A 25,286-nucleotide genomic window follows, 5' to 3' on the forward strand; every position below is an offset into this window, starting at 1 on the left:
CCATAGGTGGCCACACTCACATTTGGCAGACTACTTAACAAACTATAATTGTTTTATAAAACAAAGCACGTACATAACTCATATTTTAAACAGCCAAGATAGAATACTTGATAGAAAACTCTGACTTATCTTAAGAATATGGGAATCTACATTCAAAGTTCAAACTATATGATTTGTTTCTTTTCAAACTGCGTACTTTTATTGGTATCATATTGTCAACACAGCCTCAATCTCTGTCATCAGAAAAAGAAGTGCAGGATATTATTGACCATTCCACAACCTTTTCACAGGTCACTTGATTGGGGCTTGCAGACCACAGTTTGAGAGCTTCTGTTCTAGAATACATTATCAGGCCTGGACAATTCAGAGGCTTCATACCACCTGCCAACTGTAGGAGCTGATGTTGCACACCCTGTTCATGTTAGTGCCTGAAGAAGAGTCTGGGACCAGAGCACTCACAGATCCCTCTAGATTTGATTTCTGATTCAAAATGAGATATTTACATTCCTTACCCTTGTGGTCTTCGCATTTGCCAGAAGGGAATCCACTGAGGTAGGCCTAGGCTGATTGAGCTGGTAGCTTGCCTTCCACTGGATGGCTGTACATTTAAGAACAGCACTGCAGGATCAGAACAAAGGTTGATGTAGTTCAGCATTCTGTTTCCCACATTAGCTAACCAGATACTTCTGGGAAGCCTACCGGCAGGACATGAGGGCAACAGCCCTCTACTGTTACGGTTGCCCAGCAACTGGTATTTATTGGTATGTTGCCTTTAAGCCTGGAGGTTGCATATAACCACCATGACTAGCAGCCATTGATAGATCTATCCTCCACTAATAAGTGTAATCCAGGGGTGTGCCACTTGTGGCCTTCCAGATGTTTTGGTTTACAACTTCCATGTTCCCTCACCATTGGCTCTGCTGGCTAGAGTTGTTGGGAGTTGTAGGCCAAAACAACTGGAGGGCAACAAATTGCACACTCCTGGTCTAATCCCATTGTAAAGCCATCTAAGTCAGTGGCCATCACCACATTCGTGGCAGTGAATTCCATAGCTTAAGTCTGTGCTATGTGAAGAAGTCTGTTCGAAATCTCCTGCCTGACCCTGTAAATTAGGAGAGAGGGAGAAAAACCCTCTCTCTCTGCCCCCACTTACTCTCCACTGCTAAAGCACTGTTCACTTAGGAAATGAACTTTTAAATATGAAACTAACATAAGGAGAGAAAGGGACAGAGAGATGTGATATGTAGATAACAGATCCCCCAATGTTTAGGTCAGTTCCCTTTATTACAAAACACAGCACCATCTCTGACTCCTAACTGTTTAAAATGTCAGTGCCTAAACATGAACATTTTAACGTGTAAGGCATCAGCCTTTTGTAAGGTTAAAGAGGGCTTATTAAAATTGAACAGAGGAGAGGAAAGGAAAACTGGTCAAACTTGGAGACCACAACACAGTTTTAGATGTAGCACATGCCAGTTTGAGGGAACATCCCAGAATATGTGTCAGGTGGCATCATAACTAGGACTGACAGAACCCCATAGTTAGTTGTGGGCAATGATAGCAAATGCAGCTGCTTATTCAATGTGTCAACACGCTAGTAAGATTAATTTGATCTTTAGCTGCTGCCTAGAGGAGAGGAAGGTGCAGTGACTCTATGACTCTGATGGGTGTTTTGTGGGCTCCTTCTTTTTAACAGCTCACTTTCATAACTAACCCACCCATCGGTCCTGTTTCCCTCTTCGGGTTGCTGTGACTGAACTCCAGGGATCTCTACCTGTTTATATAGAAACCATCTCACTGCTGTTATGTTTGGGAATAAAATAAGTATCAGGTAAATAGTGTCATAATCTTTGTGGGATCCAGCAAGGCAGGGCCGCATAGGGCAATGGGGAGCAATCAAACGAGCACATTCAAGGGGCAGGCAGGCAGTGACTGGAGTCTGACAGCACCGAGGAGCAAATAAATGTCCTTCCTAGGTGGTCTGTCAAACAGAAGAGAATCAGCAGGCTATGGGGTTTATACAGGAAGTGGGACTGGGGTGATTCCGCCTTATTACTTGACTCTCTGGCAAGGGGGATCCAGCGGTTTGCATCTGTTCATATGAGATGTCTGCATCTCCTCCAGCTGGCCTTCCATGCTGGTGGCACTGTGTATAAAAAGCTAATGCCCAACTCCCAGTGCTACTTGTTTGAGCCCCGTGGTGCCTGACAATAGGGAGTGATACTATTAATAGTCTGTTGTGCTGTACAAGCACACATTGGCATTTCCTTCATCTCACTGCAATGTCTACTATTACTCAAGAACTGCTTAAGTGTGCGAAATACACATTATGAGTAGAATTTAAGGAAATCTTGCATTACATATTTGTATTCAAGATTTGTTTTAGTCCATACCAACATGAGGGGGATTTAGGTTTGCCAAGTTTAAACCATATATGTCCATATTCTGGTTTTCATCTCTAAAGTGACTAGATGAAAAGGAAGGTAGAGCTCCTGTATCTTTAATCGTTGCATAGAAGAGAAAATGTTGCCAGGAGTTGCTTGCCACATGGTGAAAAAAGTACACTTACTGAAATATCTCCTTCTACATAAATGTTAAAGGTACAAGAGCTCTATCTTCCTTTGAAGTTAGTTGCCCTGTTTTTGTTTTCTTTAAAACACACACACGTGCACAGCATAGGGTCGCTAAGAAAATGGTGGTGGTCATTGTACAACCCTTACCAGTAAAACCTATGATCTAAGACCTTTTGCTTAAAGAAAACACCTTATGGAGAGTAGGATAAGTATAGGGTCATTGCAGTTCCATATCCTTCTATTTTTAATGGAAGCTTGCAAATAGCCATTTGTCTTGTTATCTGAGGTAAGAATTATTTTCAGATTTTTGTAAACTGGGCCTACTCAGTGGTGGCCTATCATATGGAATGCAGTCTCCAGAGATACACATCTGGCTAAAACCTTTTAAGAAGGTTTGGGAAAACTCATCTGTTTCCCTAGGCTTTTAATTGAACATTGGTACGGTATTTGCTGCTGATGGGTATTTTTAAATAAACCAGTTACAATGTTATTGTAACTGGTTTATTTAAAAGCTTTATATATTTAATGTGACTTTATGAATATGTTTGATGTTGAATTATATTTTATGCTGCAAGCCCCCTTAGGAAGACTGCGGCCTTGAAAGGTGGCTAAGAAATAAAATACATAAAAAGAGATTTGATTCTTGTGTAAGTCCAGAACATAGACTTGCCACAAATGCTTAACACATAGTATCTGGGCTGTGTGTGTGCTGGAAAATATACTGTTGGCGAGTAACTTTGTTTTTGGAAAAACATTTCCAAGGCTGTTTTAGTTTTGTTTGTGTACTTCCCAATATGTATTACAGGTTTTTTAGCACTGTTTTTATATTTGGAACTTTAAAAAAAAGTGTCTCCTACCATGAGCCAAGATTATAAATTAAAATCTTTATTCAGCCCAGGACAGGAAAATAATGTTATTGTTCGAGCTGTAGCCATTAGCACTTTACCAGCAAGGCATTTAAAGCCTGTTCCACCAGGTTGGTATGAACTTTCTCCTTTGCCAGATGAGGACATGAAAGCTTGTCATAGTGGTAGAAATGTGTGGGTGGCAGATGTGTTGAGAGGCAGGAGTGCACAAAAAGTTTATTACTGGATTGCTTCACCAGTCTGCTGCTATGTGTCTGTAAAAACGTGTTACATTTAAGCCTGTATGTTTCAGAGTTAACATAAAGCTGCCTACCCAGAAAAGTGTTCCTTTCACATGTTATTTACTCAGTGTTGGTGGATGTATCTCAACAATACCGTCTGGGTATGAGCAAGCCCTACACAGGACTATAAGAGGAATTTTGTTCACTGGCAGGGCTGGCCCAAGACATTTTGCTGTCTGAGGCAAAGGACAAGATGGCACTCCTTCCCCATTCCATCTACAGAAGCCAGCTGGACTGGCAGTTGAATTTTACTTCAACAATGGTGATAGGTCAGCCTCCTCCACCTCTTTTGAGGGCAGCAGGTTAGCTTAGGGGGTGCAGGGCATGTTGCTAGAACAGACAGCTCTGTCCTCCAACAGAGGGGAATGGCCAGGGAGCTGCTACTTCTGCCCACTCCACAGCCCCCAGTATCTTCCTCCTGAGGCAATCACCTCACCCTCCCTAATGGTAGGGCTGGCCCATCCTAGACAAAAGGACTATATGTTATTTCCCATATATCTTTCAGGGTCCATTTTGGAAGGGGCAGATGAAACGTTCAAAAGTTGCAATCCAGAGCAAAGGTGAGAGAAGAAACCATCAAGAGGCAAGGTGGAAGCAGGGGACTAGGGTGCTGGGCAGCAACTAGCTTCCAAAAACTTTGCCTTGATATTTGATCATAATGGGCCTGTTCGGACATCACACTAAGCCATGATGGTTAGCGTTTTTTAGCTAGGCATGATGGCTTAGCATGATGTCTGAACGGCGTTTTCCCCAACTATGGTGGTTTATTAACCATAGACTAACCATGCTTGCTAACCACTTTCTGCAAGATGGTTAGTGGGCTCTACCATGGCTTAGCGTGATGTCTAAACAGCCTCCATGGTTAATTCACAGCTGCCATAGAGCTTCGTGGCCAGACCGGCCAAAGAAGGAGTAGCCGCTCATGCCTGAGTGGCAGATCTCTATGGTCGAGATCTGCCTAGTAGCAAATGATGCAGCTGCTGTGAGCCTGCCGATAAGCCGCCCCTGGCAACAGTCCACTACACACCACCAGAGAAGTGAGCATAGAGCTGCGGCTTGCGGCCTCTTCTGCCCTGGCCTGCCTCCGCTGTGGGCACAGCCAGGTGTGATGGTGCCTGTTACAATGCAACAGCAGAGGCAGCATAGACTCTGGCATTGTGCCTGCAGCAGCATAAACGATTGGCGGAAGCAATGAAAGCTGATACCTGATGACTGCCCATGTCCATTTGCACTGCAGGGGACGCTTGAATGTGCTATGCATCGGGCTGGTGGATTATAGCCGTGAGCGGTGATTATAGGCCTCTGGAATAGGAAAGACGGATCTCAGACCATGCGAGTCCATGCTCCAGGACATGCCTAGGGGCTGTGTGCCGTGGCACAGGGGGCAGCAGGCTGCTGAACCACCAAGCACCAACATGGCCAACAGCACCAAGCACCAACATGGCCCACGGCAGCAAGCACCAGAATGGCCGACAGTGCAAAGGCTGCTGGGATGCATGGCTGCCATCCAGAGGGCTGTGGGTTCCTGCAGGAGGGAGGGTGGTTAGAGAATGGTTAGTCTAACCAAGTTGCGGAACATGATTACCTGCACGTGTGGCAGAAGCACTCTCAATGGTTAGCAGTAACCACCACGCACCATGGTTAGCCTAACCACCCTTCCCCAATGTGCGTCTGAACAGGGTCATAAACTTATAGACTTCACCACATCTCCTTATCCCAATCTGTAGCTTGCTGAGAATCACTTAATCAGTTACCAACCTCAGAGACATATACAGTGGTGAGAAAAAGTTTGTGAATCCTAATGCTAATTGCAGAGACTCCATAGTTTTACCTTTGTGAATCAAAACCAGTCTTTTTCTAAATATCCAATAGGGTTTATATTAACCAATTCCGTATCTTGTGAAATAAAATGATGTATAAATTAGGCAGATAATGAGTACTTAAGAGTCAGGGTATGTGCAAAAGGAAGTGAACCCCTGGTTGCATCAGCTCAGTTAAAGGGAATAATTAGAATAAGGTGTTCAAGTAATTAGGTGGCTCTTCAGGGGCGAGTTTGGGAGGCTCCATGCTATAAAAGGATCAGAAACTTTGTGAGTTTGGTCTTCACCATACGGTTGTGTGGCACATCATGCCACGATCAAAAGACATCTCTGAGGACCTCAGAAAAGCAGTTATTGCTGCTCATCAGTCTAGAAAGGGTTACAAAACCATTTCTAAGGATTTGGGGATCCAACAATCCACCATCAGACAGAGAGTCTACAAATGGAGAAAGTTCAAGAGCACAGTCACTTTACCCAGGAGCTGTCATCCCACCAAAATCTCTCCAAGAACAAACTGGTGCATCATCCAGGAAGTAAAAAAAGAACCCCAGAGCAGTATCCAAGGATCTGTAGGCCACCTTCGCCTTGCCTAATGTGAGTGTTCATGATTCAACAATGAGAAAAAGACTGAACAAGAATGGTGTTCGTGGGAGGATAGCCAGGAGGAAACCACTGCTTTCTAAAAAAAAACATTGCTGCCCATCTGAAGTTTGCTAAAGATCACATAGATGATCCACAAGACTTCTGGAACAATGTTCTGTGGACAGATGAGTCAAAGGTAGAACTTTTTGGCCTCAATGAGAAACATTATGTTTGGTAAAGCAACAACAACACTGAGTTTGAACTGAAGACCCTCAGCCCAACTGTCAAGCATGGTGGTGGGAATGTGATGGTTTGGGCCTGCTTTGCTGCCTCACGACCTTGACGGCTTGCCATCATTGACACAACCATGGATTCTGCAGTGTATCAGAAGATTCTAGAGGAGAATGTCAGGCCATCTGTCCATGAGCTGAAGCTGAACCAAAAATGGGTCATGCAACAAGACAATGATCCTAAACATACCAGCAGATCTACAAAAGAATGGCTGCAGAAGAAGAAATTCCATATTTTAGAATGGCCTAGTCAAAGTCTGGACCTAAGCCCCTTCGAAACATTGTGGCAGGACCTGAAGTGAGCTGTTCATGCAAGGAAGCCCTCAAATGTCACTACGTTGAAGCAGTTCTGTAAGGGAGAATGGGCCAAAATTCCTCAAAACTGATGTGAGAGACTGACCAACATTTACAGGAAACACTTACTTGAAGTCATTGCTGCTCAAGGGGGTGCCTCCAGGTACTGAATCTAAAGGCTCACATACTTTTTCACACATGGATATTGAATGCTGAATCAGTTGTGGATAAATACATGTTGAAAAAGCATCGTGTTTGTGTATCACTTGATTAATCAGGTTATCTGTTATTCTTTATCCAGGATTATGGGGTTAGATTAACATCTCATAATATTTTAGGTTGGAAATATGTGACAATCCTAGGGAGTTCACAAACTTTTTCTTGCCACTGTATGGCTGCTCACAATCTCCAGGCCCTTTGTAATTTTGTCACATCACAGTGGGACAAAATCCAAGGAGGAGTGACTGGCTGGCAAGCTCACCTACCCCTGTTTTTTAAAATGGTTGTTGAATTTTTAAATATACCTTACAGACCACTTTCCCAGTACCTTACTTCATGGTATGTAGGCCTCCACCCCCATTGTTGCCCTATTTATCATTTATTATGATTATGAATTAATTGGGTAAAATATTTTTGGGGAAAGCATTGTTATAAGATGGGACTGCCAGACTGCAACTCTAGGAGCTTTTAAAAAACTGCTAATGAAGCATGAGATAAAGTATCTGTGGCTTCTCCTGCCCATTCTTCCCCTGTTCCTTTTGTCCAGTGTGCCCTTGGCAACTTCAGGTGGGCCACAAAGCAAGCAGGGTGAAGGAGGGGGATAAAAGAAATTGGGGAGGAAGAAGCTGCAGATGCTTTGTTGGTAGTTTTAAAGAAACTGAACAAGTTTCTGGGTTGCAAGCTGGCAACCCTACTAGAAGCAATGATTTATATGTCCAGAAATATATCCTTGTAAGCCTCAAGGAATTCAGGACAGTTTCTTGGGCTGTGAAGTTCCTCTTCTCTGGAACATCACTTTTAGTGCTAAATGTAATGTGTGCTAACAGGCTCTTCTTAGGGGCTTGCCTCCTTGCCTCTCTCCTTCTGTAAGCACCTGAGTCAATCCTCTGCAATATCCTAGCAGGGCGATCTATTCCAGGCCTGCAGGATCCTGAATGAATTAGCCATACCTCTTCCAGCCTTCACAAAATGTTGGCTTAGAATATAATCAGTTGAGATTTGCTTCTGTAATAGCAGTACTTTGCTCCTTGATTCTATTCTCCAAACACTTGGCAACTTTTACCTTTGAGTGTCCTGCCCCACCCCCTGTCTCTCACCCACAATTCCACCCCATGTCTCTCATTTTAAGGCATCTGATCTTATCTTGCCCTGAAGCATTAGAGAAAGCATTAGTTCTGTATGTGTTTTGTTTCTGACCCCAGTTGTAGGCAGTTATCCTGCAAGGGTCAGGCACAAGTATTCTTACAGAGCCAGCGGATGGACTGGAGTGGGATTTTTTATTTTTATTACCATAGCCAATGCCCTCCTTAGCCACAGAACTTGTCCAGAGACACAATTAGAGGGGAAGCTGCCACTTGTAGATTAAGGTTCCAAACCTGGCAATACAATGATATCCTTTGGCCCAATTGCTCTGCACTTATTGAAGCTGCTTGACAGATTTTCTCAAGTGTAGGAAGTTGAGAGCTGTGCAAAGGAGTGTTCCACTTGCATTTCCTGTCCCCTTCCCCCAGGCAGCAGTAGCCTTTTTAACTAGGCTAGGTGTGAGGGGCAGCTGATACACTTTGGGCCATGGCAGCTGCTGCCACCCCTTCAGGAATCAGTGCTTATATTATAAGCCTTGTAATAAAACAAAAAGAATAATAAAATCAGAACCAATAGTGCTGCTATTGACAAAAGGAACATGTACAAGAGGAGGCTGATGCTTGGAATCCCCCCCCACATGTATAATAATTCTGAACAAAACCTGAGAATTTTTAGTTTGTTAATTTCAGATCTTTTAACAGCTGCATAACCAAAAAGTGGAAGAATCCAAGAAGGCCTACATTTAAAAATGGATTGGCAGAGATGTGGCAACTCGATTACCTAAGCTAAGTGAAACTGTAAGGTTAAGTGATGGGAAGACAATGTAAAGATTTATTGCAGAATAGCATCTTTTATCTGCCTTTGAAAGCACAATATTGATATCACTGTACATAAATGTTTTTCAGTTTCTTTTCTTTTTTGGTAATCAATACAATTTCAGGGGGTTTTAACATTATGAGGCTTTGAGATGAGGATTCCAAATTGATATTCTGACAACAGTAACATGAAGGAGCAAGGAAGGCAACAAAGCCTTGTATATATACCATGAGTTGCTTGTTCTTTTCATGGCTTTAATGGCCTTTTGTGTCTTGAAACATTGCATTGCTTCCTTCCAGCCACTAGCTTTTAACTCATCCCTTTTCTCCACATAAGTCTTGTTGAAAACTTCTAGTTTCTTTTGTGCTCATAGGCTCCTTTCTATGGCATCCTAAAAAAACAAACAGTTTTTTAAATAGTGTGGACTTCGTTTATCTGTAGGATTTGACCCAGCGCTTGCCTGTGTTCTCTTCACTATTTCATGTTGCTTCTGATCCTCCCTCAAAAAATTATTCCCAGAACTTTGCCTTGATCTATTGTTTCTGTTAATTGTCGGCATACTGTATAAAGGCGAGCTAGCTACTCACCTGCAGAAGTGCTTTCTGTGGTGCAGGAACTTGTATTTGCTCCAGAACCTGCTGCAGTTTACTTTATTTTCCTGAATACCCAGACTAGTGCAGTAAATATATGTCAAACGTTCCTTTGTCTTATGTTGATTAGGAGCCTGGTTCCTTGGTCAAGGAACAACATACTGTCACCTTTATTGCAACACAGAGATCTTGCTTATAATAAATACTTGGCATCTCCTACATACAAGGAGCACAAATTAGCAATCCATTTTGCCTCCACTGGCTGTTTCTGTGCTCCCTCTGCTGGATCAGGAAGCACACAGTGTCCAAAAAGACCCAGAGATTGCAGCAGTGCTGTATTTGTTGTCTGTAGGAAAGGGGTAGTTACAAGGCACTATTCATATTGGCATATGAACAAAACTGCAGCACACCTTTGTAGAGTGCTGAGACGTCCCTTGTTTATATGGCAAGCTGAAGCACTTCCTTACTGGCAGGGAATGTCTTGGGCATTTTATGTGTACAGCCTCAAACAACTTCCAGCTTTAGGTTTATTGCAATTCTTCAGCACTAACAGAGGCAAAAAACATGGACATATGTATAGAGCATTTAATTCTTGCTCACTGAGTCTAAGGCTGCAATCCTCTGCACACTTACTCAGAACTAAGCTGCCTTGAACACAGATTTATTCTGACTAAACATGCATAGGACTGCACTGTAAGTAACTGAGGACAACATTAGTTGGAAATGACGGGGTCAGATAATCAAGTAGCAAGGATGGGTTACATAAAATAAGTGAAAGCTTTGGAGATCAATGTGGAATGTATTGGCTTTGTGGAAGAAGTGACTTTGAAGGGAGAGGGGAAGTTGCCTTGGTGGATGAGGAAAAGAAGAACCGCCTTTCAGAATTCAAAGGATAAAATAGTGAATTATTCAAACGTACCAAAAAATATAAAAGCTTAACTATGATTGATTGCATTTGAAGCGCAAAATTTTGCACACATAATTCAGTATTTATCCACACCTTTATCCACACCAAATTATTTACCTGCAATTATGTACTCTGGGTCATGAAAGGCCATTGTTTAGGATCTATTACTGAACTGTGTGACAATTATACTACAACAGACTCTTTGATTCCCCCAACCACTAAAAGAGATTATTCCTATTAAGATACTAAGGTTAGTAGAGTACATATTCTATATTCATAAAGCTTTTGGTTATACATGCACAAAGCTTTTTGAGGTAGATAGGCTGACATAGACCCTTTTCTTAGGTCCCGAAAGCTGCTGTCCATCAGACTAACACTGTGTGAATTGGTGGTTGGGAGACTTAGGGCGCAATCCTATGCAGATAGGCGGCCGCCTCTGAACTCAGAGACGACCGCCTATCCAATGCAGGGCAGGAGAAACACGGAGGGGATCATTCCCCCCGCGCTCCTCCAGCCCTGCATTTTCGGCTAGACAGCCGCTTTCAGCTGTCTAGCTGTGGGAGGCCAGAGCGGGGGAGGAGGCTGCCGTACGACACATAGGATGTGTCGTACAAGCATTTCCGCCCCGCCCTGGAACGCCCATTTCGGCCACTCTGCACTCCTCTTGCGGGGGTGGAGCACGGGGCTTCTCCGCACTGCCTGCGAGGCAGCGCAGAAGTGGGGGAAGATTGGTTCTCTGGGAACTGACCTCAGAGCGCGAGCTCTGAGGTCGGTTCCTGGAGAACAAGATATCCTATGGCCATCTATCCTCTGACAAGCAGCCAAAGGATTGCTCCCTTAATTCCTGAGCAGAAGGTTGTCAGTTCAAGGTTTGGGTGTGTGTGTGTGTGTGTGTGTGTGTGTGTATACCTCTATAATTTGCCACCTGTCTGGGTTGTTAATCTCTTTCCCAGTCTACAGATCTTTACATATAGCAGCAGGCATGCAAGACTCTCTGTATGCTCTGCTGTAGAGTCAATGCTGGTGCTTGGTGGGGGCAAGGGCACACACAGAAGCCAAAATAAGTGTAGAACGGGGGGCAAGACAGCTCAAGATATCTGAGAAGCACTGGTCTAGGGATATGATGCTTCCTTAGGGTGCAAGAGGCCCTGGGTTCATACCGTGGACAAACCTGTTGAAGGGTAATAGCAGTGGCTGTGTCTTTAGGAAATGGCCATAATTCAGTAGTACAGTAGATAGAAGGTCCTAGGATCAGTTCCAGACACTTCTAATTAAAGAGATCTCAGGCAGCAGGGTGGGAGGAGGCTTCTGCCTTTGGCTTTGGAGAGCGGCTGTTGGCTGGACAACGTTTTATTGTATATACCAATGATTTGAAAAAAAAAATTTTTTTTATGTTGATAGACTTCAGTGTTCCGCTTCTGGGTGAGAGACCATCAATCTGACTCTTTAGAAGGCAGCTCCTTATTGCCTACCTTGAAAATCTGTTAAAGATTCCAGCATGACTTCATGTTCATTTGAGAGTTCATAAATATTTTTGTGGCATTCTCCCACTGCAACTCTTCATACCTATAAAAGGGAGCTTGTTTGGACAGCACACTTGGCTGCTGAAAGAACACGTAGAATACACATTGCCTGTAAACATCCAACCATCACCCCCTTTATAGTATTTCTTTAATGACTAAATAGCTTTTTCCTAGAAATTACTGTGATGTGCCAGGGTGATTTGTAAACTTTGCGTTTATCTCGATGGAATGGCATTTTGCAGGCATTTCATTTCTTCTGTTAGAGACACTCATTCATTATCCTATATTCTCAAAAGAAGAGGAGCATATTCAGGGTGGCCGAACAGTAAGCTCACCCCCAAACCATAGGTTTTACGCACTGTGGTGCAGAAGAACAAGACTTGCATGGATATCCACCCTTCTCTGATGCATGCAGAACCTTGATCTTGAATGAGAACCAGGTCCTATGGACAAAATTCCTACACAAGTAGTCCCACTCACATGACCCACCTCCTGAGGAGTGTGGGGGAGAACAGGAGGCGATAGATGGCTCATGTCACTGTATCCTACCTATGTAGGCAGACTCACACAGAGCTCCCTGTTCTCATTCAAGGTTATATGTAGTGGAGATGGGCATGAGAGCTCCAGGCTTGCTACCTCACTCTGCCAAAAATACAACCCTACGCATAGGGGATATTTGTAAACCAGCCCTACGACAGCACTTAGTAGGAAACATACTGGCTGCAAGGGACAGGTCCTTACTTTCCCTTAACATTTCATTGGTGCCAATAACCTGCTACTCAGGAGCAGGGGATGAAGGAAAGGCAGAGGACCTACTGTGGTAGTAGGCAAGCCATCCCAGGGCCAGTGGGGCAGAGAATTTGGCGGGGTGAGGTATGAAGAGTGAACAATGGCAACTTATCAAGACTTTGGTGTGTGAGATTGTATATCCTATCCTGCACAGTAATTGCGGACATGGTAATTAATAATGTGCCTATTTTTTATTATAGGAAAATAGATCCTGTTATGTGAAACTCGAAAGGGCCTAGTCAGTAGCTGCTGCTGGATAAGGAGGTGCTTGTGGGACACTCAGGTAAGACCAGTTGGGCTGTTTACTTAGATAGGCTGTTTTTATTTATAGACTAATTTTACTATGTAGATATATAACCTGCTCCATTCCAAGGACTCAGGGTATGCAAAAGCGTAACTGTATGTCACAGACACAGGTGTGGCCCTATCATACAGCAGGGTGAATTGACCTGCTTCAAGCAGCACCATGTGGGGGCAGGGGAAATAAATGAAGGCAGAAATTGATGTCTAAACAGTGCAGCAAGACATTTTAAAGTGTTGAGCCTAGCAACGGGTGAGGGGTGGCGTTTGGATTCTGCTTCAGGCAGTAAAATGTCTTGGGCTGACAGTTAGTGCTCTCTCTCATTAGTTAAAGAACCATTGATATGATTCAGTTCAGATATAATGGAAAACCATGGTTCCTCATTGTGTTCATCAGCCGTGGAAGGCCTTGGCCTTGCACACTCCCTCCTTTCCACGTGATGAGAATCTTCCATTTGTGGCTCACAACAAACCGTAGTTTCTCATATTAAAGCAAAATGGGACAATATGGTTATTTCAAAACGACAAATGAAAGTTTCTCATCTTCGTTCCTCATGTGATTACGAGGGGGGACAGGGAATACGAAATGCACAAGCCTAAGGCCCGCTGCTATTCATAAACACAGTGAGAAACAATGGTTTGTTTGTTATGCCGGAACTAGGCCTATGCTGGGCCTCATTCCTGAGGTCTGTCATGGTCATACTTCCCCTTCTTAGGCTCCCTTCACATAAGACCTACCTGCTAATTTTGGGTTGATGTGAGTGGCTCATCTATTTTGATATGACAGTGATCCTGGCTAGGCAGATGTGTCTCAGTCCTACCTGCCACCAGCTCTAGTTTCCCTAATGTCACAGGAGCCCTTTATGAGTTTGCTTTGATTCTGAGGTCCACATGTAACCTATCTAAAATTATTTTTACAACTTAAAAACAACACCTGGGAACAAGGGAAGTTGCCTTATACCAGGCTGGACTATTTGCCCCTTCTAGCCTGGTGTCTATTCTGACGGGCAGCAGCTCTCCAGGGTCTTAGGCAAACATCTATTGCATCACCTGTTACCTGATCCTTGTAAGTGGAAATGCCAGGGATTGAACCTGGGACGTTCTGCATGTGAAGCAGGAGCTCTGCCACTGAGCTATGATCCCTCCCCTACGGGCATAAATTGGTTGCTCAGTTCCAGAGCTTGGTTTTTGAGGGCAATGCTTCCTGCTGTCACTGGTTTCTGATTGTCCAGACAAAGCTTTGTGGTCTCTTGTTTATCTGCTGGTCTGTCCTTTACCTGCTTCGCTCGTCACTTATTAAGCTTTAAGAAAGAGAGGGTTTTTTTTTAGTCAAAACTGTTGATTTCTAAGATGAAAGACTGCATGCTCAGATGCAATTATTGGAAATGAAGGGAGTGTGACCTCCATTTCTGTTATTACCCAAACTACTCTCCCACTCTATTTGCCCCCACATGCACCTGCAGTCATCAAACATGCCTTCTGGCAATCCTAGGTGCTTACACAAATGGATAATAATCAAGCAAATGTATGATTTATTCTAACATGCTAGTCTGTATGGAGAACTTCTAAAATACAGCAGAAGGAAGTGGTTCTTGCATCAGTATGACTGCTTAAAAGTATATGAAAGCCAGAGTGGCATACCAGTTAGTATGTTGGACTTGGACCTGGAAAACTTTGGTTTCAGATTCTTGCACAGCCATGAAGCTTGCAGGATGAGCCTGTGTCAGTCATTAATTCTGAGTATAATCTACCTCAAATAGCTATTATGAGGATAAAATGACAATTCCCATGTGTGCCATCCTGAGCTTTTTGGAGGATGGGTGAGATACAAATACTTAATAATCATCAGCATACTGGGGGTGCGGGGCGGCTAGGATATTTCATCCTATCTGCGCAAAATTCCAAATTTTAACATATTATTTCTCTGTAATAATATAATATAAGGGTATATTATACCCTTAAAGCTCCTTTAAGGGTATAATATAATGTGCTTTACAGTTGTTGGCTCATTAACATATCCTCTTAATAGTCTGAGGTAGATTAGGCTGAGACAGGGGCAGTCAATTTCTATATTCCTGGAAACCATTCTGTTCTCCAGCAAGTGCTTTTGTTTTTATTTTGTTTTGAGGGGAGGGGGTATGTTTTGCCATATGACCCAATTATTAAAGTTTGTGTAGTCAAACTTTATTAATAAAATCGACACCACATATGTGGAGCATAAACATTCAATCACGGTGAGGTAGTCAACTGGGAGATGGTGGGACTAAGGAAAGAATATGTTTCCTGAAAGATGCTGATGGGAAGTAGCACACACATATTCCATGTTGCTTCCCTTAAACTGCTATATACATTTCTCCGGAATAATTTATTTGAAATGCATTGGGGATATATCTCTTAAAACTGTATTTGCACCTCCTTTGCTTGGCCTCTTGCATTTCCGTTTGGCAATCTGCCTTTTTTTTTTTAACACCTCCACCCCCACCCCTGACAATTTGTAATATGGGGATAATAAAATTGGCCTGACTGACACAGCCATTGTGAGGATACTGAGAAAATGCATGTGAAATGTTTTGTATACTCCAAAAGTGCTATATACATGCTAAGCATGGTTAGCATTATCCTCATTATTTTAGGGGCAGTATTTGCCCTAATATTTTTTGCATGGACAGGAGTAGTGGTGCCATGAGCCACATTTGTTAAGGCACCCTGGTCTTATGTCTGGCAGCCTTTACCAGATGCTGTACTGTTGCATTTGACCCTGCTTGTGCTTAGGAAATTTCCTTCAGTGCTGTAAGTGGCTTGTCTTCACATCTTTCTGCCCAGGGGAAAGTCCTCTAGCTTGCAGTCTTAAGCGTTCTTAAGTGCTTTGATAGAATGACATCTGTTTTTTTTAATTATTACCTGGGCTGATTTCCTCTCTCATGATCTTAAAGGATCACATTGGAGGAGACATTCCTTCACATAGCCTGGTCCCAACCTGTTTAGGGCTTAATAACTGGCACCTTGAATTGCACTCAGAAACAAACTGGCAGTCAGTGCAGCTGATACAATGCAGGGAGTCACCTGGTCCCAGTACTTTGCCCTAGTCAGACTCCTAGCAGCAGTGTTCTGATGTTTCTGAGTAGTTTTCAGGAGCAGCCCCATGTAGAGCATGTTACAGTAGTCCAGCTGAGATGCAAGTGATGCATATGGGACCACAGCCAAGTAGGGTATTTATGTTTATTCCAGAGACTAAAATGAAAATAGCAGCAGGCAGCATTTATTTGTACATTGATGAAATACATTTTTACACAGTGTAAGTCTTGTGCTGGAGACAGGCAATGTTCCCCCCCCCAAAAAAAAATTTGAAAGTGGTTTGGAAGAGGAATCACTGCTTGTGGTGTATACATATCCCAATTCCACATATTGTAAGGTTTGGCCAGTTTTCATATTGCTTCAAAATGCTGAAGACCTGTTTAATCAGAGGTAGTAGTGGAATGATAGAAGGAATATAGGAAGGAAAACCTCTTTCTAGCCATTTTCAACTCCCATAAAATCTCTTGTCTGTCCCTAGTCTTAGTGAACTAAGCACGCAAGTGAAACCTCCTGTGTTTTTTTTTTAATCCTTCGAGTGGTTCATTTTTGGCAAGTGTCCCTGTAAGCAACATTCAATAATCTGATTTGATAGCTGTCATCTTGAGAGCTGCAGTAATGCAAACAAAAGATGATCACTCAAATGAGGTTAGAGTGAAGAGCTGTTTCTCAAGACTTGCTGTTGCCATGTGGAATCCCCAAGTCAAATTAGAAGAGTGTGGCATTAATTCTTCTAGCTCCTGGGAACCTGCAGTTAAGATTCATGCAAACTTGCACTCTCTCATTTCAACTTCGAAAGGTATTCCTTTTGAAACTCCCTGTAAATACCAGCTGAAGTCTAATTCACATGAGAGGCTTGTTTTCAACCTGTATTTTCTTCTTTCTTTGTCAGCGCAGTTTGAATCACGGAATGGCAAACTGGTTGCGCGCATACACTGTGCTGCTAGATGCCAGTATCCCTATTATTGGCTTCATCACAAACCAGCTGTTTTGCTTTTCATCTCGCTGACCATGGCCATTTTATGTTGACATTCTTAGGCAGGATGAAGCTAGCCTGTTTCCACATTTGAGAGACAGAATGGGTGAACTGGGCTAACTAGTAAGGGTGGGATTTGAACTCTGGTCTTGTTTGGGAGGGCAAAATGGAGGGTTGTTGTTTTTTTTTTAACTCACAGTACAAAGAGAATACATGGTTGGGAGTTTTTGCTCAGCATCATGTAATTGTGCCACATTTTCCTAAATGAAAGGAGGACACATTTACACTGATACCCCAATACAAAAATATGTTTGAATAAACTTTGGGCTTAAATTTGTCTCTTTGGTAAATGTTAACCTCTTCCAGCAAGACTTTAGTACAGTGCAAACCATATATATAAACATTGTTCAATGGAGGCCTGATCCTGTACATGTTTGTTTGGGTGGGAATTCAGTGGAGGCTTCTCATAAGCAACTGTCCATAGGATTGCAGACTTGGGGTGAAATATTACAAAACTGGCCCAGACCTAAGTTTCTCTTATCAGAGAGAAATGTATTTGGCCTAGCCTTCTTTCTGAAGTGCTAGGTTTCAACATGTTTGATTTGTTTGTTTTTTTAAACTTGCGGGTGCATTCAGATGATCTCCTATTTACCTGAAAGGACTGTGCCTCATATTGTTGTTTGCCCTGCACATTAGAAACTTCTGTCACTCATGGCCTCAACCACTATGACTTTCTTGCCAGAAAAATTTAAGTCCAGCTTGAGCTTTCTTGTTTTTTGCACACTTCACTGGGCCTTGATATTGCAAATGACGATGCTTTTTGTATGGCAGTCCCAGCACATGAATAAATTTCTTTTCTTGCGTATTATATGGGTTTCAATATGCACTCACAGAACAGACTGAATCTTAGCACAGGTTCCTTTCCTGTGTGTTGATTTAGATTCGTTTCTTTGACTTCCTTTAATCGAGTTCTGTGGTATTAAATTTCCTCTGAGGAGATTATAGAAATATAAAAGGCCAGGGGATAGTGACAGGATCTCCCGCCTGTGTGCTAGGTTTTATAACTATGAACCTACATTGGAAAGAGAAAAAATGATACAGATGTAGGAATATGGAGTTGTAAAAATTTAGTGTGGTATGCAGATTGGGTGCACAGCTGCATTAATTACTTTAGAATTTAAAGTATCTGAGATGTTTTGTACATTACACGCCTGACTGATTTTGGCTGCACCATCAGCTGGTAAGACACACCAACAATTTCACCAATACAACGTCACAAATTGTCAGATTACCTCTTGTGTTGCAGGTAGACCTCTCATTGAATAAATGAATAAAACCAAATGGGTAAGCAAATATCTTCCTACGTAACCCTGATTGAAATGTGGAAGGAGGGGGCCGGGTTCCATACTGAGAATGATGGTACTCTTCCCTAATAATTTTTTTCACCAAATAAAAGCAGCATTTTGTAACTGGTAAAAAATGCAAATGATAAAGATTTGCATACACTCTCTTATTTTTCATAATACATCCTGTTGTTGTTTTTGCTGATTTGTATAATCTATTTTAGTTTTTCTCCTCAGTGGGAGGTGCAAGGAGGTATGCAAATTATTAAAGCCCCATTTCCAGTCACTGGAAATCTTACTCAGCCACCTCTCTGGCTTCTGAGAATTAATCCAGAGTTGCTCACACACATTCAAGCATTTCTTTGCAGCATTAGGGTCTCGGAACATGCTCTTTTTAGAACTGAAATTGAAGATATTCATGGTGCTAAATTCTGTACCCAAAACCATATGGTGTTTCCTCCTGCATTCCTGTGAAATTGCAGAATATGACACAGTCTTGTCATATTTTGGGGTAAGGGCATGCTCTGAAGGCACATGATGAAGTCACCTTACTGAAGACCTGGATGGGAGACCATCTGGGAACCCTATGAATGCTGTCTTAAGCTCCATGATGGAAGAGAAGAGGGATATACATGTCCGTAAAATAAGTAAAATACCCAGCTGATCAAAATATGCAATAATTCGACAAGAGTAGAGAAAGGACTCCTTTCAACTTTAATTTCTGTTTCTCTCAGCTTCTCACTTTTCCCAATCCTCAGTTCATTTCATCCTGTTTCTGCATCAGTTTGCAGCTTTTAAAAAATCTGCATGAAAATTCATATGCATTTTCATGCACATCTCTTGTTATATGCATCTAGTATGCAATTTTGCTGAATCTGCACATTTTTAAAAGCAGTTTTCCAGTATGTAATGCCTTTTTTTTTTTTTGCACTAAAATATTTTGTGTGCACTTTCCCCAAATATATGCTTCTTCTTTTGTTTTCTTTTTTTACGGAGAACTGAATCACAAAGACTAGTTGTATTGTGGTTCTCATATTGATTTGGGAAGTGCACATTTGACAAGTTCTGATCAAAATACGAAGTGAATGAAATTCTCCCCCATACCGACTCTGTCTGCCCCCGTTCATTCTTGGCCCTATACTTTCAGGCTAGTTAAGTATGGTAGGTCTCCCCACATCCCCTGACAGTATGAGCTGTCAGTTGCTAGACATGCAACTAGCCTTGTGGTCTGGGAAAGAATGGGTGTAATGGCACAGATGTTTCTCTTAAGTAGGGGGAAAGCAGTGCTATATCCCTACACAATACTTAGGTGGAGAGAGAATTAAGAGGACTCTTTCCCAGGTGAAAAGTTGCAAGCTTCCCAAACGTAGCCGATTTTCTTTGCTCCTCTCTTGCTTTTCTAATGGTACCTTTCCCATCTATATTGGTGAAGTGGTTCAGGTGAAGCACACAGACTTGCCAAGTTGTGGGATGTTATCACTGAAGATGATATAACAACTGCTTTTGTTGGTACTCATAAATATTACTTTAGCAAAGAAATGAGTTTATATTATAGACTTTAGTTTCTTTGCTTGTAAACTAAATATGTGAGGTAGTAGGAATGGATGAGTCAGTCTATTTCTGGTCCATGTCATTTCTGCATGTGTTCAGTCCTGTTTCCACATTTTTTAAAATAAATAACATTTGTATAGGGTGTGTGTGTGTGTGTGTGTAAATGTATTTTCTCTCAAAATAGGTATCTCGAAATAGATGTTGGTATGGTTTTTGAGCCGAGAAGTGTGTTGGAACATTCAGGAACTGTGAAAGCCAATGAATGATTAAGTTCTGATCTGCATATTAGTCTGGTGGTGCGGATCAGATCAGTTTGTACAAGAATTTGCAAAGATCGAATTTCTCTGTCATCCCTAGAAGTAGATCTACCAAGATCACCTAATATGTGCAGAGCTGAGCAAATATCCTCCAAGTGGCACTGTCAGCCTTCTCTCATTAAAAAAAGTGGCGTTATTAAACCAATTTGATGATCACATCTGTGATCAGAACAGAACTGAATTATCAGTTGGCCTCTGGAATTAAATGTAAAATTGCAGTAGCATCAAGAATTTTTTTAGCAGCAGCTATATAATCCTGTTCGCTGCGCATTATTGGCAGCCAGTATCTGCTCCTAGAAGAGCCCTCTATGTTATTTAAATGACTCCATCACATTCAGATCATTAGGATGCATTTTATAGGATTGAGGTTATTTGGCAGAAAGTCAAGGGTGGATTTTATAATGTGTTTACTTTTTCCTCTCCAAATACAGAGATTAGAGGTTTTACAATAACAATTATACCTTCTGCAGTAACGCTGTTTTCCCTGCTTCAGTCCATCATATATTGTCTGTGGGCTAACCTCACTGTTAAGTACATCTCTAAATAAATGTTCAGGAGAAAAAGAAAACTGGAATGTCTGACATGGAGTCTGTGTACTGTGCAATGGAGAAAAGGGTAGATTTGAAAGATGTTAGGATCCATACCATTTTGGGAAACCTGCCTGAAGATTGAGATTGTCACCGGAAGCTATTTTATCCAAGTCTCTTCCCCACCCCCAGCTATCACAAGTAAGGTGTAAGGTGCAGCCTTCAAAGTTGCGTTCCCCCTCTTTGGAATTGCCTCCCAAAGGATTTTTGCCTGGCACCATTCCTATTCTCCTTTTGGCACCAGGTGAAAACTCTTTTATTTGCCCAATCCTTTTAGATTTGTTAGTTTTTATATGAATTTACATTCTGAAATGTTATTGTTGCTCTCTTTTCTGTTTTATTGTATTTTATTGCATTTCTGTGTTCTTCTTGTTGCAGCTTTTGGTAAGCCACTCTCAGAGCTTCAGTTGAAGAATGGCTAATAGATTTTAAAAAATAAAAGAAAAAAATATTTCATAGGCATTGTTATTTTATTTATGGAGTCAGTTGGAAGCTACCAAGTAAAACTATGGATGTGGTCCATGCTGCCTGGGTGAAATTTGTTGACTACTCTGTCAGTTCATTCTATTTTTACTCTTGGATCCCTGGGCAGCACATTTGCTCAGCTGGTATCAGAGGGAGTTGTATTTTATCTGTAAGAATGAGTAGGGGTCTTGGTTCAAAAGGGGTAGATGGGGGAAACCTGTTGCGTTCCAGTTATAAAAGAGCATCTAAATTCCAACTGTTCCCAGTTACATACCTTGATTCTAAGTGCAGTCTAAGACGGTATACTTACTTAGGAGTAAGTTCCATTATACTCAGTGGTGTTTATTTCTGAGTTAATATGCTTAGATTCCACTTCTAAAACACAGAGAGAGCATGTGCTGCCCCAGGAGGCTGTTCCAAGTGGTCCGGAGCCTGGTCGGTCCTGTGGCTCCGGAACCACTGGAGCATTCTAAGGCCTCCTGTGAGGCTTTGGCAAGGCACTTTGCAGATAAAATTGATCAGATTAGGTGTGTTACTCTGCACACTGTGGATACAGTTAGTGAGCAAGAGGCGGCCTGTGGCAAACGGGTTTTGTGGGATCGGTTCCAGCTTCTTCCTCCTGATGAAGTGGACAAGGTGCTTTCATCTGTAAGGCCGACCACCTGCTTACTTGATCCTTGCCCATCTTGGCTCATTATGAGCTGCAGAGAGAGACTGGGTGAGGGGATCAAGGCGGTGGTGAACGCCTCCCTTGAGGAGGGAGTGATGCCATCAGCCCTCAAGGAGGCAGTGATAAGACCGCTCTTAAAGAAGCCCTCCTTGGATCCTCAAGTTCTGAACAACTTTCGCCCAGTCTCAAATCTGCCATTTTTGGGCAAGGTGATTGAGTGGGTGGTGGCGGTGCAGTTGAAGGCACACTTGGAAGAAACTGATTATCTAGACCCATTTCAGTCGGGCTTCAGGCCTGGGCATGGGACAGAAACGGCCTTGGTCGCCTTGGTGGATGATATGAGGAGGGCTCTGGATAGGGGTGAATGCTCCTTCCTTGTTCTCCTCGACCTCTCAGCGGCTTTTGATACCGTTGACCACGGTATCCTCCTGGACCGCCTGGAGGGGTTGGACATTGGAGACACTGTATTGCGGTGGTTCCGGTCCTTCCTCTCTGGCAGGTACCAGAGGGTAGCACTGGGAGAGGAGGTTTCGGACCCGTGGCCACTTACTTGTGGGGTGCCACAGGGTTCCATCCTCTCCCCGATGCTATTTAACATCTATGTGAAGCCACTGGGGGCTATCATCAGGAGGTTTGGGGTGCAGTGTCATCAATATGCGGATGACACGCAGCTCTACCTCTCATTCAAATCTTCACCAAGGTTGGCCATAGAATCCCTGTCCAAATGTCTGGAGACGGTGAGTGGCTGGATGGGGAGGAATAAGCTGAAGCTCAACCCTGACAAGACCGAGGTACTTTTGGTGGGAGACAAGAGGAGGCTGGGGGATGTTGACCTGGTGTTGAATGGGGTACAGCTACCCTTGAAAGACCAGGTCCGCAGCCTGGGGGTCATTTTGGACTCCCAGCTGTCCATGGAGGCTCAGGTGTCAGCTGTGAGCCAGACAGCGCTGTATCAACTCCATCTGATACGGCGGCTGCGCCCCTTCCTTCCCGACCATCTGCTCCCATCGGTAGTACATGCCCTGGTCTCCTCTCGTTTAGACTACTGTAATGCGCTCTACGTGGGGTTACCCTTGAAGACGGTTCGGAAACTGCAGCTGGTACAGAACGCGGCGGCTCGCCTGATTAAAGGCAGCCGCCGGCGAGATCACATCACTCCAGTGCTGAAGGAGTTGCACTGGTTACCAGTTGTTTTCCGGGCCAAATTCAAGGTGTTGGTTTTGACCTTTAAAACCCTATATGGTTCTGGCCCAGCCTATCTTAAGGAGCGCCTCCAGCAACACCAGACAGGCCGCTTAACAAGATCAGCCTCGGATGGCCTTCTCTCTGTCCCATCAGCCAGGACAGCTAGACTGGTGGGGACGAGGGAGAGGGCCTTCTCTGTGGTGGCCCCCACTCTGTGGAACTCCCTCCCTAGGGAACTCCATCATGCCCCCTCTTTAATGAGCTTCCGTCGTGCATTAAAAACGTGGTTGTTCAGGCAGGCATTTGGGGTGGGTTAGGGTATTTTAAAAAAAAAAAATTATGGTAAAATTTTATTGTTTTAAATTGTTTTATGGTGGGTTGTACATCGCCCAGAGTGGCTGGGTGACCAGTCAGATGGGCGATTAATAAATTTAATAAATAAATAAATAAATAAATAAATAAATAAATAAAATGTGTTTAATGAAGGTTCTTCTTCAGCCAGCTGTAATGCAATCTTTATCTTTTAATTAAAAATGCAGTAATCTTGCGAAGAAGTTTCACTATTTCAATGGCTAGCCTGAAGAAGTAACTCCATCAAAGAAAAGGAGAAAAAATATCCAGCCTCAGATTATTCTTCATCTCATTCCCTTCCTTCCTTCCAAAACATTCTTTGCATGTATTTAGTCCCTAGCAGTTGGGAAAAATGCTTTAAACTCTAACATTTCTCAGACACTGCAAGGGTCGCAGACCAAAACAGAGGATCGAGTGCCACATTCCATTCTCTCAGCCTTGTTTTTAAGTTGGGTTCTCTGCTTGCTCCAGTTGATTAACATAGATAGGAACAAACATTCTCCTACAGAGACCTGGTTTGCACGTTCACCGCAGCCCACCATGGCTTATTAGCCATGGCCCCTGTTGTTATTATCCAGGCCCCTTTTGCCACGGCTTCCCTTGTCATCTAAACCCAGTGAGTGTGGTTTGTTGGGGTGCTTAACAAACCACCCCACAGCCCTACAACAGGCCATGGTTTCTGGATGATTTGTTAACCATCCCAACAAACCATCTCGCTGGGTTCAGCCGACACGAGAAGCTATCCCTGGAGAAGGTAATTATGCAAATCAGCCAGCACACAACTGGCACATGAAGGGTGGTTATCAAGCCCCTGTGGCTTGATAGCCACCCTGTGAACATGTGAACTGGACTAGAATGACCTGGTTCTCTATATGACAACCCACAGTGGGTTGTCAGCCTTGTTGCTTCAGGTTGGCTTGTCATGATGTTCAAACCTGGCTCAGTTTCCTCAGTGTGGTTTATTAACTACACACAACCCACCCTGAGAACTCATGGTTTGTTGTTGGGTTGTTCAGGGTGGTTTGTTTTCAGGGTGGCTTGCCATGACATGCAAACTCAGCCGAGGGTCTTAGGCATGGCTAGTTGGAAAGGGCTACAGAGCTGCCTGGAAAGAGTGGTGAAAAATCCAACCGTTCTTCATCATCACCCTAGTGCTGCCTACCTCGCCATCCACCCCTCCTCTGATATATCGATAAGAAATGACACTTGTCAGTTTACTCATCCATTTCATCACCTCCCTGGGCAGCTTCCCCCCTCCCCTTCAGAGAGATTGGCACAAAGTCGCAGTAACTACTGCACTTATTTGCAGTAACTGTTGCACTTTAGTGAATTTGGACAAAATTTATGCAAATCTCCCCAAAGGTGAAAAACAGTTAACTATGTACAAATCTTCCCAGAGGTGGGAAAAAAAAATCTACAAGAAAACCTCTACTAATGAGTGCATTTGTACTCCTTAATGGAGTAGCAGAGTAGGCTGCCAAGGCCCATGGAATATGTGGCAGGAGCGGATGGGAGGACTTAGGAAGAAACAAGCCTCGGCAAGTCACAAAGTGCCTGCTTGTCTGTCAGGACAGGAGTAATGTGGGTTAGTGAACAAACAACTAATCCACTGTGGCATATTTTGAGTGTAGCTTATTTTGACGTGTGAACCAGCCCTGTGACTCCCTCTGACTCCACACCATTTGAATTTGAACTAATAATCACAAACAATAATAAAACGTAAAAGCCTCATTATCACCTCATTCACTCGTCAGAGAAGGGAAGGATTTTTGCAGTAATTACACTGCCCGTGGAAGTATTTTGATTATTCATCAAATAATCAGTGCACTGTGTTTT

General features: G+C 43.0%; 1 protein-coding gene across 1 annotated transcript in view; it reads left to right on the forward strand.

Annotated features, from left to right (window-relative positions):
- Positions 1-25,286, forward strand: part of ZMIZ1 (zinc finger MIZ-type containing 1) — a 556,702-nt gene that overhangs the window by 195,228 nt on the left and 336,188 nt on the right. The window contains exon 4 of the mRNA XM_084845236.1: positions 12,834-12,916. The gene's annotated coding sequence lies outside the window, so the exon portion shown is untranslated. The remainder of the gene's footprint in view (positions 1-12,833; positions 12,917-25,286) is intronic.

Source organism: Heloderma suspectum, chromosome 3 (assembly GCF_057233095.1).
Source record: "Heloderma suspectum isolate Gila_16-S chromosome 3, 16-S_ref, whole genome shotgun sequence".
In the NCBI taxonomy this organism is placed as follows: Eukaryota; Metazoa; Chordata; class Lepidosauria; order Squamata; family Helodermatidae; genus Heloderma; species Heloderma suspectum.